This window comes from Furipterus horrens, unplaced genomic scaffold, assembly GCF_987537825.1.
Source record: "Furipterus horrens unplaced genomic scaffold, mFurHor1.1.pri manual_scaffold_11, whole genome shotgun sequence".
Lineage (NCBI taxonomy): Eukaryota > Metazoa > Chordata > Mammalia > Chiroptera > Furipteridae > Furipterus > Furipterus horrens.
The window spans coordinates 10,556,223-10,569,609 of NW_028327181.1; the positions used below are offsets into that span (position 1 = coordinate 10,556,223).

Here is a 13,387-nt window from a genome sequence, read left to right on the forward strand (position 1 = left end):
CTGTGAATAAATCAAACTATAATAAATTCTGTAATAGCCTGTGGTGTTGCCTGCATCCTTCTTTGGTCTGAACACACCTTTTCATTACGGTGGCCGTTATACTTTTACCCCACCATCGGATACCCACCCAACTTCGGGATAGATTTTTTGATTCTGGAGAAATTTTAATTTTATTTCCAGAGCAATTGACGATGGCATAGGAGAGAAAGCAAGGAGTCAAGGATAAAGCCAAGGTGTTTGGCCCGATCAACTTGGCGCATGGAGTTGTCCTCAGCTACTCTGGGGGAGGCCGTGGGTGCAGAAGATGAATTCTAATCAAGGCTAAAAATCTCTCATTCTTTGAAACTTTAACCTGGTTAAAGAGCCATACTTTTGATCACTGTCCTAGCCTTTCCGTTTTTCCATTTCCCGCTTGTTTCTATATTATGAAAAAAGCCAAAGAGAGGGTGACCTGGGGACCCCCAAACTTGTGGCTGAAGTGTGGGAAGTCTTGTGGAAGGTCGTGCCCCTCTCCTTGAATTAGGCAAACTCATTGCAGAAAGACTTGCTTATCTGCCCCTAATGCAACACTCCCATTTCCACGCAATTGGGGACAGGTATAAATTTTTACTACAGGTGCTAGAAACATCACTTAATTTTTCTGAAACCAGATGGTTCCTGACTCAAGACTTCCATGTCGGGTGACATTCACGCTCAAGTCATCAGTCATGGCTTCCTATTCTAGTCTTGTACAAAGGTTGTAGGAGTCCTTCAGCACAGATGTTTGGGGGGGGGGGTTGCTTTTGGCCGTTGGTTCACACAATATGCCCTCTGTTCAAGCCTGGGGAACCCTCAAAGGCTGTCAAAACCACTCTTTCCACGCCAAGCTGTGGGGAAGTGGTCTGTGTTCAGACTGGCTACTACCTGCTCAGGAACCAGTCTCCCCAGGTTTTGCCTCCATCACCAATCCTTAGCACCGCCAAACCATGTCTCCAGTCTTGAGACTTCCGTGTCCCACTTCCCAGAGGAGGAGGCCTGGCTCAGCCTCCACCCCTCCAAGCTTTTTCCACCAAAGCCCAGGGAGGGGATGGTGTAATCTCCCTTCAGTGGGTCACTGGAAATAGTTGGCCTCTCTTCTCTATGGGTGGGCGGGACCCCGAGCTATGCTGCTTTGTCTCTGCACCCCCTACTCCTCTCCCCTACCTTTTCACAACTCTGCCCCCCTACTCCCGCCACCCCTCACCCGTCTCTGTAAAAATGTCAAAGTCCCACTTGAAGCCCCTTTTTGTAAACTGCTAAGAACACAGTTCCTGGAGTCCGCTGTCTATCAAGCCTTTCTTCTTAGCATTTCTGCTGACTCACAGAGGGGAACCGAGGGACTTTGGTCTCACATTTGTTGACTCCTCCAGTCCAGGGGGCAGGAGCAGGGAGGACGGGGTTGGTTGGATCAGGGTGGGATTTCCATGCCACGTAGTGGCTGGTTTTCTCTCAGTGTATACTTAAAATCAAATATGTCTCAAGTCACAAAAATACCTCCAACCCTAGCTTCTGCATGGGAAACTCATATTTCTCCTAGTTACAGCATTTTGACTTAATTTCTTGAGACCCAGTCACCCTGGCCTTATTATGAGAACATTACCCCTCCCTGTGTGGAGTCGCATTACAAAGACCTCTCACATCAGCAGCTCACAGCGAGGAGGCCAGGCCCAGATGGCTCTGTTGTCGGGTGCGTGTGTGCATGTGTGTACGTGTGTATGTGTGTGTGTGTCTACGGAAGGGCCAGAGGCTACACTTAAGTGTTTAGTCCCATGTAAGGCACTTAGTAAGTGCTCAGTAAAAAGCGATGCTATTGTTATCATTTGTAGTTACTTACATACCTAATATACTATACACTCTTCTTAGTAACAGAATCTGATCTTTTTGCCCAGAATAAAGACATTTTCCAGCCTCTCTTGTATTGTATCTAGGAGTGGCCAGGTGACTGCATTTTGTTCTGTGAACTAGGAACCTAAAAAGAAAAGGGCAAAGTGGGAAGCAACAAGCATTTATTTGAGATCCGAAAGAAGAGCTCTTCTGGAAGAAATGATCTGGGCAGAAACCCAAGTACTGTTCTGATTAGGAGGTGAAGACAATGGGTACTTTTGAGAAAGGGAAAGGAAACGGTTACACGAACAGAAGGAAGCAATTTCTGTGGGGGTTAATGAACTAAGGAAGGAGCTTCTGTAAGTGGCAGATAAGCTAGCACAGTGATGCTAACTCTAAAGACCATCTTTAATTGTTTGTAGTCCTAACAAATAGCTCTTGGGATACAAATCTGCTTTAGGTTCAGCCCAAAGATTATTTTGTCCAGATTTTCTTTCTTTTCTTTTTTTTTTTAAAGATTTTAATTATTTACTTTTAGAGAGAGGGGAAGGGAGGGAGAAGGAGAAGGAGAGAAACACCGATGTGTGAGAGATACATCAGTCAGTTGCCTCTCACATGTCCCCAACTGGGGACCTGGCCTGCAACCAGGCATGTGCCCTGACTGGGAATCAAACCAGCAACCTTTTGGTCTGCAGGTCAGTGCTCAATCCACTGAGCCACACTAGCAATGGCTGCCCAGTTTTGTTTTGTTTTTTTAGTATATTTTATTGATTATGTTGATACAGCAGTCCCAATTTTTTCCCCTTTGCTCCCCTCTGCCCAGTACCCCGCTTTCCTCCAGCAATCCCACCCCCCTTAGTTCATGTCCATGGGTTGTGCATATAAGGGCTTCACCCTTTCCTATACTATTCTTAACTTACCCCTGTCTATTTTGTACCAACCAATTATGCTTCTTAGTCCCTGCACCATTTCCCCATTTCCCCCCCTCCCTCCTCCCAGCTACTAACCCTCCAAATGATCCCCATACCTATGATTCTGTTCCTATTCTGGTTTGCTTAGTTGGATTTGTTTTTATTTTTTATATTCAGTTGCTGATAGTTGTGAGTTTGTTGTCATTTTGGTGTTCATAGTTTTGATCTTCTTTTTCTTAAGTAAGTCCCTTTGACATTTCATATAATAATGGCTTGGTGATGATGAGCTCTTTTAGCTTCACCTTATCTGGAAAGCACTTCACCTGCCCTTCCATTCCAAATGATAGCTTTGCTAGATAGAGTAATCTTGGTTGTAGGTTGCTTTTTATCACATTGATTACTGCTTGCTAGTCCCTTCCTGCCTGCAAAGTGTCCTCTGAGATATCAGCTGATAGTCCTATAGGCACCCTTCTGTAGGCAACTCTCAGCCTCTCTCTTCCTGCCCCCAGGACTCTCTTTATCTTTCACCTTTGGCATCTCAGTCATGATGCATCTTGGTGTGGTCCCCCCTAGGTCCAGCTCGCCCAGAACCCTCGGTGCTTCCAGGACCTGCATGTCCATCTCCTTCACAAAAGTTGGGACGTTTTCCTCATTTTTTTCAATTCTTGCTTCCCCATTCTGCACTGGTTGACTGTTATTTTCTTCCTTATGTTCCAAATCATTGATTTGAACCCCAGTTTCCTTCCCTTCACCACTGGTTTTGTGTGGATTTTCCTTCGTTTCACTTAGCATAGCCTTCACTTCTTCTCTCATGCATTTGCCATACTCAAGCATATCTGTCAATCCTATGAGCATCTTTATCACCAGTGTTTTGAATTCTGTGTCTGTTAGGTTGTCTATCTCCTCATCTGTGAAGTTGGCTATCTCCTCATCGCTTAGTTCTCCTGCTGGAACCTTGATCTGTTTCCCCTTTTGGGCCATATTTCTCTGTCTCCTCATTCTGACAGGCTCCTGTGTTTGCTTGCCTCTGCATCCCAGGTAGAGCTGTTGCTCCTGTTACATTGTAAGGGGCGGAGCCTTAGGGATTCATCAGTGCAGGGCGACCTGTTTCATCATGTTGTGGCCCTGTGTGTGGGGGAGGGGTCTGAAAAGGAACAATGCCGGCCTGCCCAGCACTGGTCCTTTTCCAGGCACTTCCTCCACTACTGCACTGAACTGGGGCACCTCTAGCTGCTGCCCTGGCCGTTGTTCCCAGAGTGGGTGGGTCTGCGGACGTTCTAGGACCATGGGGGCCCTTTAAACAGCGGACTCTGCTGAGAGACCGGCAGTTTCTGCTTCCACCCCAACCCCCACTGGTCTGCACAGTCAGAAGCAATGAGGCTTGATTTTCCCAGGTGCTGGGACTGTGAGATGCAAGGTCCAGTGAGGAGCTGGGAGTGCTCCCCAGGTGTCCCTCCTGACTTTTTAAAACGTGTTGACTGAGCTTTCCACCGGCCCGCTGCTGCTGCTGCCACTGCCACACCGAGTCCTCTCCGCCCCGGCTCCGCCCCTCCTACCTGTCTGGATGAGTATTTCTTCTTTATATCTTTGTTTGCTGGACTTAAGAGTTTGATTTTCTGGAACTTCTGGTTATTTCTAGTTTTTAGGTAGTTGGGGCACCTTTTGACCTTTCTTAAGCTCACACCTGTAAAGTAAGTGACTGTAGACATCACATATGCCGTACATTACAATACAGTATTCCCTCACTTATCACGGGTATCACGTTCTAGACGCCCCCGCGGTAGGTGAAAATCTGCGAAGTAGGAACCTAACATTTATTTTAGTATTTATATGTATTTTAAGGCTTTATAAACCCTTACCACACACGTATAAACTGTTCCCAGTCCCTTATTAACCTTTCCCACTCCCTTATTAACCTTTTCCACACTTTTATAAACACTACTTATGTTCTTAAACATATTCTACACTCTTAAACCTACGTAACTTTAACGACATATGTATACAGTACTGCAAAATCCCGCAATATAGCGAAAAATCTGTGATAAATAATTAAATATAATATTTTAAAAAATCCCGCGATACAATGAGGCCGCGATAAGTGAACCGTAATATAGAGACTGACTACTGTACTGGGGGAGTCTAGTACTGTAAGAGAATCAGAGAATTCAGGCTTGTCCAAGCGGCTCTCCTCTTCTCCCCCTAGTTTTACAACTTTTACTTACATAGCAGTATGTAAAAAAAGCATTGTTCTATGTGAATAAATGTCAAAAGTTACAAAAATGTTTATTATTATGTAAGTAGACTGAAGAGTGTACGGCGTTGGTGGTATAGTGGTGAGCATAGCTGCCTTCCAAGCAGTTGACCCGGGTTCGATTCCCGGCCAACGCAGAGAGTTCCTGTTTTAGGCCCTGGCTGGTTTGGCTCAGTGGATTGAGCGTCGGCCTGTGAGCTAAGTGTCGCTGGTTCGATCTTCCAGTCAGGGCACATCAGAGAAGGAAAACTCTGACTCCAAAAAACCTCCGCTGCCTTGCGGCATACCTCTTCAGGGGAAAGGCTAAGGGAGTAAACCCCGACAGAAAATCCGGAGCCGGAGTCCCTAAGGCGGTTTGACGTTGTAGTCAACACCGGCAACTCCTGCGGCGCACCTGAAGCCAAGCTGTATTGACTCCGTCTTTCCCTTGGACCCTTCAGCTGCGAAGAGAGGGGGGGTCTGCTGCATGGGCAATAGCAGACCCTCCATATCACCCTGCCCAGGCTCTGTAGCTTCAGCTTCACTGGAGAGGACACTCCAGCGTCATCGCAAGATGTCGATTCAACACGGGAGGAGACAGATACCGTGCCACTCCCGAGTCGGACTGCACAGCCATTCTCGGCGGTGCAGATAGACTCTTAAGAAGCTACACCATCGTCTCTCGAGACGGACGGCTGCAGACAATTCCTTCTTAGCTGTTGGGGGAGACGCAGTGTGTCTGTCTACGCCTCCATCTTGTCCGAAAGTAGGGCTGCCCCATTTTAATACTGCAAAGATTTGAGAAATAAGACCTACAAGGCAGTTTCTCTGGGATGGCAGCTCTCTCTCCACTTTAAAGTGGTTCCCTTTATATATATTATAAACTGTAGGTAAAAGTACTGTATGAGACTTCCAGGAGTCTCAACTTCTAATTCAATTCTGACACTTACCACCCAGGGTTAGTGCAGACCCCACCGGTGTAGATGAAAAAATGTTATGTGGAAAGTCACTTCACAGGGTGATCTGATCATAAATTCCTAACTGAGTAGTCACTTCCCAGGCATATAACTTCTTTAGTGAATGGTTTTAAACCAGCCTTATCCACTGTTCTTGTGCATCTAAGTTAATGTGCCTTTGAAATACCAGAAGTAATGTCCCTTGAAAGGGTATGAACCCTCAAGAGAACACATAATCTCGTTACTATCCTGTAATCCGATTTCCAGCTGGCTTTCTCCGGTCTTCCTCATGTGCCCCCCTGAATTTCAAATGCACAGAAGAAGCTGCAAAAACTGTTATTCCTTGGAGGACTTGAGCTCTTGCTCCCTGGCAGATGTTGTCAGTTTGGCTTAAATAAACTCTTTTTAAAACTCTCTATAGGTATAGACATTTCTTAAGTTGACATTCACCAAACTGCAAGCTCCTTCAACCCCTTCATCTGGGAGTTTATGGAGGTTTTATTATGTGGGCGTGACTGATGGAATCACTGGCCATTCATTGGTGATTGACTCAATCCCTCACCCCTCTCCCCTCCCCCAAAGGTCAGGGGTGGGTGTGCGGTGCATGGGGCTGAGATTTCTAACCTTCCAATTGTTCTAGGCTTTCTTGTGACCACGTTCATAGAAATTAGAAGCTCTTACAACAGGGATAAAGACTAAGATCAGATAGTATAACAAAAAATGTTCCTATCATTCAGTTTTACAAGGGTTTAGGAGCTCTATGTCAGGAACCAGGGATGAAGGCCAAATATATATTTCTTGTTACAAGTCACCATCTCCTGGTTATTGCGTCCGTGGTGTGTTGTCTGCTCTGGTCTGCAGAGGTAGGCGCTCTCCCTACCCTCCCTCTGTGCCCCCATGGGAGAGGCCAGCAGAGACTGGAGGGCAGGACCAGAGGGAGTGGGAGCTGGAGGTGGAGGAACTTACTGCCCCTCCCCCTCCAGGCTTTGGGTCACCTGGCTCTGTCCCCCAGGGTAGCCCTTTCCAAGGCTCTGGGTGCCATTCCCAGCCTTGGTTCCCCCAGGCCCTGGCCTGCCATCAGATCCCCACTTTTACCAGCCCCAGCACCACCCTTGTGATTCCTTATGTCCTCTCCCACTTTGGTGAAGAACCCCTTACGAAAGCCTCCCAAATGATCTAATGTGAGATGCCAGCTCTATCTTGCAGGGACCCTGACCAATTGGTTCAGGGTGTAAAACTGAAGTAACTCCGGGGGGAAGCCTGCATCCCACCCTGTTCTCAGCTCCTGGCGTCCCCTCCAGTGTTGCAGACTCCTTTGTCTCTATCCGTGTAGAAGCATGATCACATGGCAATGGATGTGGCTGGAATACCAGGTCCCGAGGGCACTGGTTTAGCCTTGTTTCCCTCTTGTCACTTTGTACCCTCACAAAGGCTTTGTTTTCAGTGGGCAGAGCCCAGAAATGCGGTTTTTCTGGAATTGCTGATGTGCTAACTTGAGGCTGTGATGACTAGCATTTGTCCATCAGTGGGATGTCTGCCAGCAATGAATGGCTTTAGCAAGACTGAGGCATTGGCACTTCCTGGTCCCACGAATTCAGGTGTGTAAGCCAGTCTGGGAGAAATCAGCAGGGTTAGGAAGCTCAGCCTGCACCTGTGCCTGGCCCCTCAGCTATTTTTTGGAGTGACTCGGCTGGGTGGCCTACTTTTCCCCCCAAACAAGGGGCACTTTTCATGATTCTTGAAAGCTGTTGTTGTTTTGTTTCCATGAGGCTATTTCATCTTGCAGCTTGGAGCCAGGCTTCTGGGTTCAAATCCTGGTTCTGCCACTTCCTGGGTGGGAGACCTTGGGCAAGTTGCTTAACCTCTCTGTGCCTCAGTTTCCTCATTTGTGAAGTGAGGAGAAAAATAAACCTACCTCATAGGGTTGTTGAGAAAGATAAAGGAACCCAAAAGAAAGTTAAAAGAGAGTTAAAGTCTTACATAAACACTTTAATGCAGGGCTTGGCATGTAATAGGTGCTCAAAAACAGGAGCTCTTTCTAATAGGACGAAAACTAACATTTAATCGGACGCCTGCTTGCTATGCAGATACCACTGCAGTTTAGCTCACTGAATTCTCACACCCACCCAGTCTGGCCCACACTGTCTCTACTTTCCAATGAGGAAACTGGGATTCGAAGTGGTTGCGGGACTTGTCCAGTCACACAGCCAGGTCTTGGCAGAGCCTGCCAGTTTGCTCTGGTGGATGCCACCACATAGCCCTGGGGCTGAGGGGTGACGTCTCGGCTCATGTATTTGTTTGCTCATTTTGATCCATGTCCTTGTAGTACAGTAAGTCTCTCAGGACTTTGGCTTCTCAGAACCAGGTTATCTGTCTTGTAAACACTTGGAGGGCAAAAGCCCCATCTGAGACACCCCAATTTCTGCCACTTGACTTCCTTTATCCTGAGAAAACTGCCTGAGGTGTTTGTTTAAAGACGAGATTCTCTGGCATTTCTGCTGGAACCTGATTCAGGAACAATGGAGTGGAAATAAAAATCTGAATTTTTTTTTTCACACCAGCACCTGGGAATTCCTAGGATAAGACAGGTTTGGAACCTTCAGCTGCATGGAATTAGAGTTCCCCCTGCCGGTGATGAAGAGGATGATAGACAGAGGTGCTGGGGCCCCCTCTTCCTACAGATGTTTTTCTTGCCTTGTGGCGATAAGGCGTTCTATGGAAAGTAACCAGACAGAGTGATCTGATCATAGATTCCTAACTGGGCAGGTCATGGTGGGTAGTCAGTCACATCCCCAGACATACAACTTTTTTAGTAAAAGTTTTATCTTTACCTTAAGCAAGCCCTGTCCATTGTTTCTGTGCTTCTAGGTTAAGACACCTTTGAAACAAGCAAAACCACTCCCAAGAGAACACATAATCTTATTATCCTATAATCTTCTCCCTACCTTGCTTTCTCCCAGCTTCATGTAATCTTTCTTAATTCAAAATGCATAAAAGAAGCTGCAAACTACCATTTTAAGGAGCATTTGAGATCTTCCTTCCCAGCAATTGTCATCAGTTTGGCTCAAACAAAATCTTATAAAAATTCCTTACAGGTTTGGATGTTTTTACGGAAATAGCCTCAACTCTTTGCTCTGCCCTGAGCATCTCTGTGCCCAGATCAGAGCTGGGCAGGAACAAAGCAAGTAAAATGAAGGTCGAGATTCTCCTGGCTCTCACAAAGTTTAAAATTGGATTGGCTTGCCAATACACCTTCAGGTACTCGTGAGAAAGGGTATTGGTAGTGGGGCTGGGAGGAAGAGTAGGAGTTTGAATACAGGAATACAGGTGAGCCTTGAGACGGGGTGGAGGTAACTGAATTCCAAGAGCGCTGAGATTGGCTGATGGCACCCTCCTGAGCTGCCTCCTAAGGCCAAGGAGAAGCTTTCTGCCTTGCCGGGAGTTTGGCTTTGCAAACTTCTGCTCGCTCAGTAGGAGAGAATGATGGTAAAGCTCAGTTACCTTTTACTGAATTCCTACAGAGTCCAAGGGAACCTGCTATGTCTGCAGTTCCCAAACTCTGCTCCAGGAGGATTTCTGAAAGGAACACAGCGACATCTGTCGGCCACCTTGGAAACTACCAGCTCAAGGTTGTCATGATTTGAATGTCAGATGGAGCCAGCCCCATCCTTTCCGGGATGTCACAACTTTGTGAAGCTGGGTTTATGGCAGTTGTTCTGAGGAAAAGCAAGTGTCATGCAAAAGTGAGCGTGGAACAGGAAATAAAGGTGGTGATGTTCAATCTAATTCCAAAGTCTGAGCAGCTGTCTAGAGCCTATTCATCCCATTAGTATTTATGATTATTTAAGAAGAAACTAAAATATTTTTCTATTTATGTACATTTTTCAAGCAGCTATGAAGTTGTTAGGACATGCACACTTATTAGCTGTTTTGACTTAACTACTTACTAAATGTAACTGTTAAGTGGTTTTTGGTTTTTTGTTTTTGTGCGAGTGAGAGAAGCCATGAAAAAATTACTAAGACACTAACAGGCACCTTGAACTAAGACAGTTTGGGATCTCTGCATAATGCTCTTTACGACTTTGCAAAAAGCTGCCTTAGGAGCAAGTCTAGGAGACCCATATCTCTATTTTATAGATGAGTCAAAACAGACTAACTCACCTGCCTGAGGCCACCCAGTGAGGGGTTTGGGGTGTGTGTGGGGGTCAGTGAAATTCAAACTAGGTCCTGTGTATTCTCAAAAAGGCAGCTGCCACTCCCCACCTGAGTCAATTTCAATTTGCCCCCGGGCTGTGGGAAGGGCAGGCTGGGGGCTGGGACCCACTCTTTCTGTTCCTCTTCCCAACATCTGCAGGGAAGCAGGGTCAGACTCCTGAGGATCCCTCTCATTCATCTCAGGGGGCTGACAATAGCCTCTGTGTGTACTGTGGTTGGGGACCTCTCCCCCTAGACTCCCTGGAGGCTGTCCGCCCACCCACTGTTGGTCCCCCTCCCAACCAAATCCACCTTCAATCCCAGAGTCACCTCATGGGCTCAGCCGCATGGCCACAGGAGTTAATGAGTTCAAAAGTTGTGCAAAGGACCCAGGCCCCACCTTTCCAGCTCTTTTTTGGTGAAAAGTCATCAATGGGCAGCTACGGGCAGCAGGCATCTCCTGGCAGGAGATTCCAAGCCAGAGAGCTATGAAACCAAGAAGGGGCAGCACGCAGCATCCTCCCTGCCTAGACTGGAGAATTCTGTCGGTAGTAAGCTGCCTGACCCCAAAGCTACTTGCATTGGAGGGAAAAGAACCCATTGGAGGGAAACTGGGATCCCACCCTCCCAAGGGGCAACTGCCATTGTCATCCTGTGCAGTCAGACTGTCTGGCTTTGGGAGACTCCAAGCAAGTCATCTACCCCCCGCCCCCCCGGAGCCTCCATTTCCTCCTCTGCAGGATGGGAATAATAACAGTACCTACTTCCTAGAAGCAGTCTGAAAATTTTAATACATTACTAAAGCTTAGCACGCAGCTAGTTGTACATGGTTGGTGTGCAATGACATTGTCAGTCATTCAACAAATATTTATTGAGCATCTACTATGTACGTACGAGGCACTATGCTAGGCACTGGGGATATAGCAGTGAACAAGACAGACAAAAGCCCTGCCTTCAGAGGCCTTATATTCCAGCAGAGGAAGACAGACCATAAATAACAAACATAATACACAGGTAAATTATACAGCAGTGCTGTCCATGAGAAGTATAATGTGAGGACTTCGGGCCAAGATGGAGGCCTGCAGCCACCCCTCCACAACTAAGAGGGAATACAACTACCTCAAAACTAGAGACAACCAGAAGTTCCAGAAAATAGAGCTGCATTGGAGTCCAACAAAGATATAAAGAAGAAATAGTCATCCAGACGGGTAGGAGATGTGGAGTCGGGGCAGTGAGGACGAGTTGTGGTGGCAGCAGCAGTGGCGGCAGGGGCAGGCCAGCGGAAAGCACAGTCACACATTTTAAAAAGGTGGGAGGGACACCTGGGAAGCACTCCCAGCACCAGACCAGACCACACAGGTCCTGGTTCCAGCACCGGGGAAAATCAAGCCTCATTGCTTCTGACTGTGCAAACCAGTGGGGGTTGGGGCAGAGGAAGAAACTGCTGATCTCTCAGCAGAGTCCACTTGTTTAAAGGGCCCCCACGGTCTTAGAATGTCCACAGACCCACCCACTCTGGGAACAATAGCCAGGGCAGCAGCTAGAGGGGTGCCAGGCCCTACAGATGTGGGAGAAGTGCCTAGAAAAGGGGCAAGTGCTGGACAAGCAGCATTGTCCCCTCTCAGACCCTTCCCCCACATACAGCGCCACAATGTGGTGAAACAGGTCACCCTCTACTGACGAATACCTAAGGCTCTGCCCCTTACAATGTAACAGGTGTGACAGCTCTACCTAAGACACAGAGGCAAACAAACACAGGAGCCTGTCAAGATGAGACATAGAAGTATGGCCCAAAAGAGGAAACAGATCAAGGTTCCAGTGGGAGAACTAAATGACAAGGAGACAGCCAACCTAACTGGTGATAAAGATGCTCACAGGCTTGACAGATATGCTTAAGTATGGCAAACACATAAGGGAAGAAGTGAAGGCTATGCTAAATAAAACAAAGGAAAATCCACACAAAACCAATGGTGAAGAGAAGGAAACAGGTTCAAATCAATGATTTGGAACATAAGGAAGAAAAAAAGAGTCAACCAGTATGGAATGAGGAAACAAGAATTGAAAAAACGAGGAGAGGCTTAGGAACCTCTGGGACAACTTTAAACATACCAACATTGGAATCATAGGGGTGCCGGAAGGAGAAGAGGAAGAGCAAGAAATGGAAAGCTTATGTGAAAAAATAATGAAGAAAAACTTCCCAAATTTGGTGAAGGAAATAGACATACAAGTCTAGGAAGCACAGAGAGTCCCAAACAAGCTAGACCCAAGGAGGACCACACCAAAACACATCATAATGAAAATGCCAAAGTTTAAAGATAAAGAGAGAATCTTAAAAGCAGCAAGAAAAAAGCAGAGTTACCTACAAAGGGGTGCCTATAAGACTATCAGCTGACTTCTCAAAAGAAACTTTGCAGGCAAGAAGGGGCTGGCAAGAAGTATTCAAGGTGGTGAAAAGCAAGGACCTACAACCAAGATTCCTCTATCCAGCAAAGTTATCATTTAGAATGGAAGGGCAGATAAAGTGCTTCCCAGACAAGGTAAAGCTAAAGGAGTTCATCGTCACCAAGCCATTATTATATGAAATGTCAGAGGCACTTACTTAAGAAAAAGAAGATCAAAATTATGAACATTAAAATGACAACAAACTCATAACTATCAGCAACTGAATCTAAAAAATAAAAACAAAATCCAACTAAGCAAACCAGATTAGGAACAGAATCATAGGTATGGGGATCATTTGGAGGGTTATCAGCTGGGAGGAGGAAGGGGGAGAAATAGAGGAAAGGTGCAGGGATTAAGAAGCATAATCGGTTGGTACAAAATAGACAAGGGGAAGTTAAGAACAATATAGGAAAGGGTGAAGCCAAAGAATTTATATGCACAACCCATGGACATGAACTAAGCGGGGGTGGGACTGCTGGAGGGAACGGGGGTACTGGACAGAGAGGAGCAAAGGGGAAAAAAATGGAACTAGTGTAACAACATAATCAATAAAATATACTTAAAAATTAATTTAAAAAAAGTATAATGTGAGCCGCATATATAATTTTAAATTTTTTAGAATCCCAATTCAAAAGTAAAAAGAAACAGGTGAAATTAATTTTTCTAAATTTTAATTTAAAAATTAAAAACAATTTTTAATTCTTTTATTGAGCCTACAGATAGGGGAAGGGAGAAAGAAAGAGAGGTAGAGAAACATCGATTCATTGCTCCTTGCACGTGCCCGACTGGGGACTGAACCCACAACCCAGGCA

General features: G+C 46.2%; 1 non-coding gene across 1 annotated transcript; it reads left to right on the plus strand.

The window, feature by feature from the left end:
• The first annotated feature begins 5,069 nt into the window (after nucleotides 1-5,069).
• On the plus strand, nucleotides 5,070-5,141 carry TRNAG-UCC (transfer RNA glycine (anticodon UCC)). Its single transcript has one exon. It is a non-coding gene; the product is annotated as a tRNA-Gly (tRNA).
• Nucleotides 5,142-13,387: the final 8,246 nt, after the last annotated feature.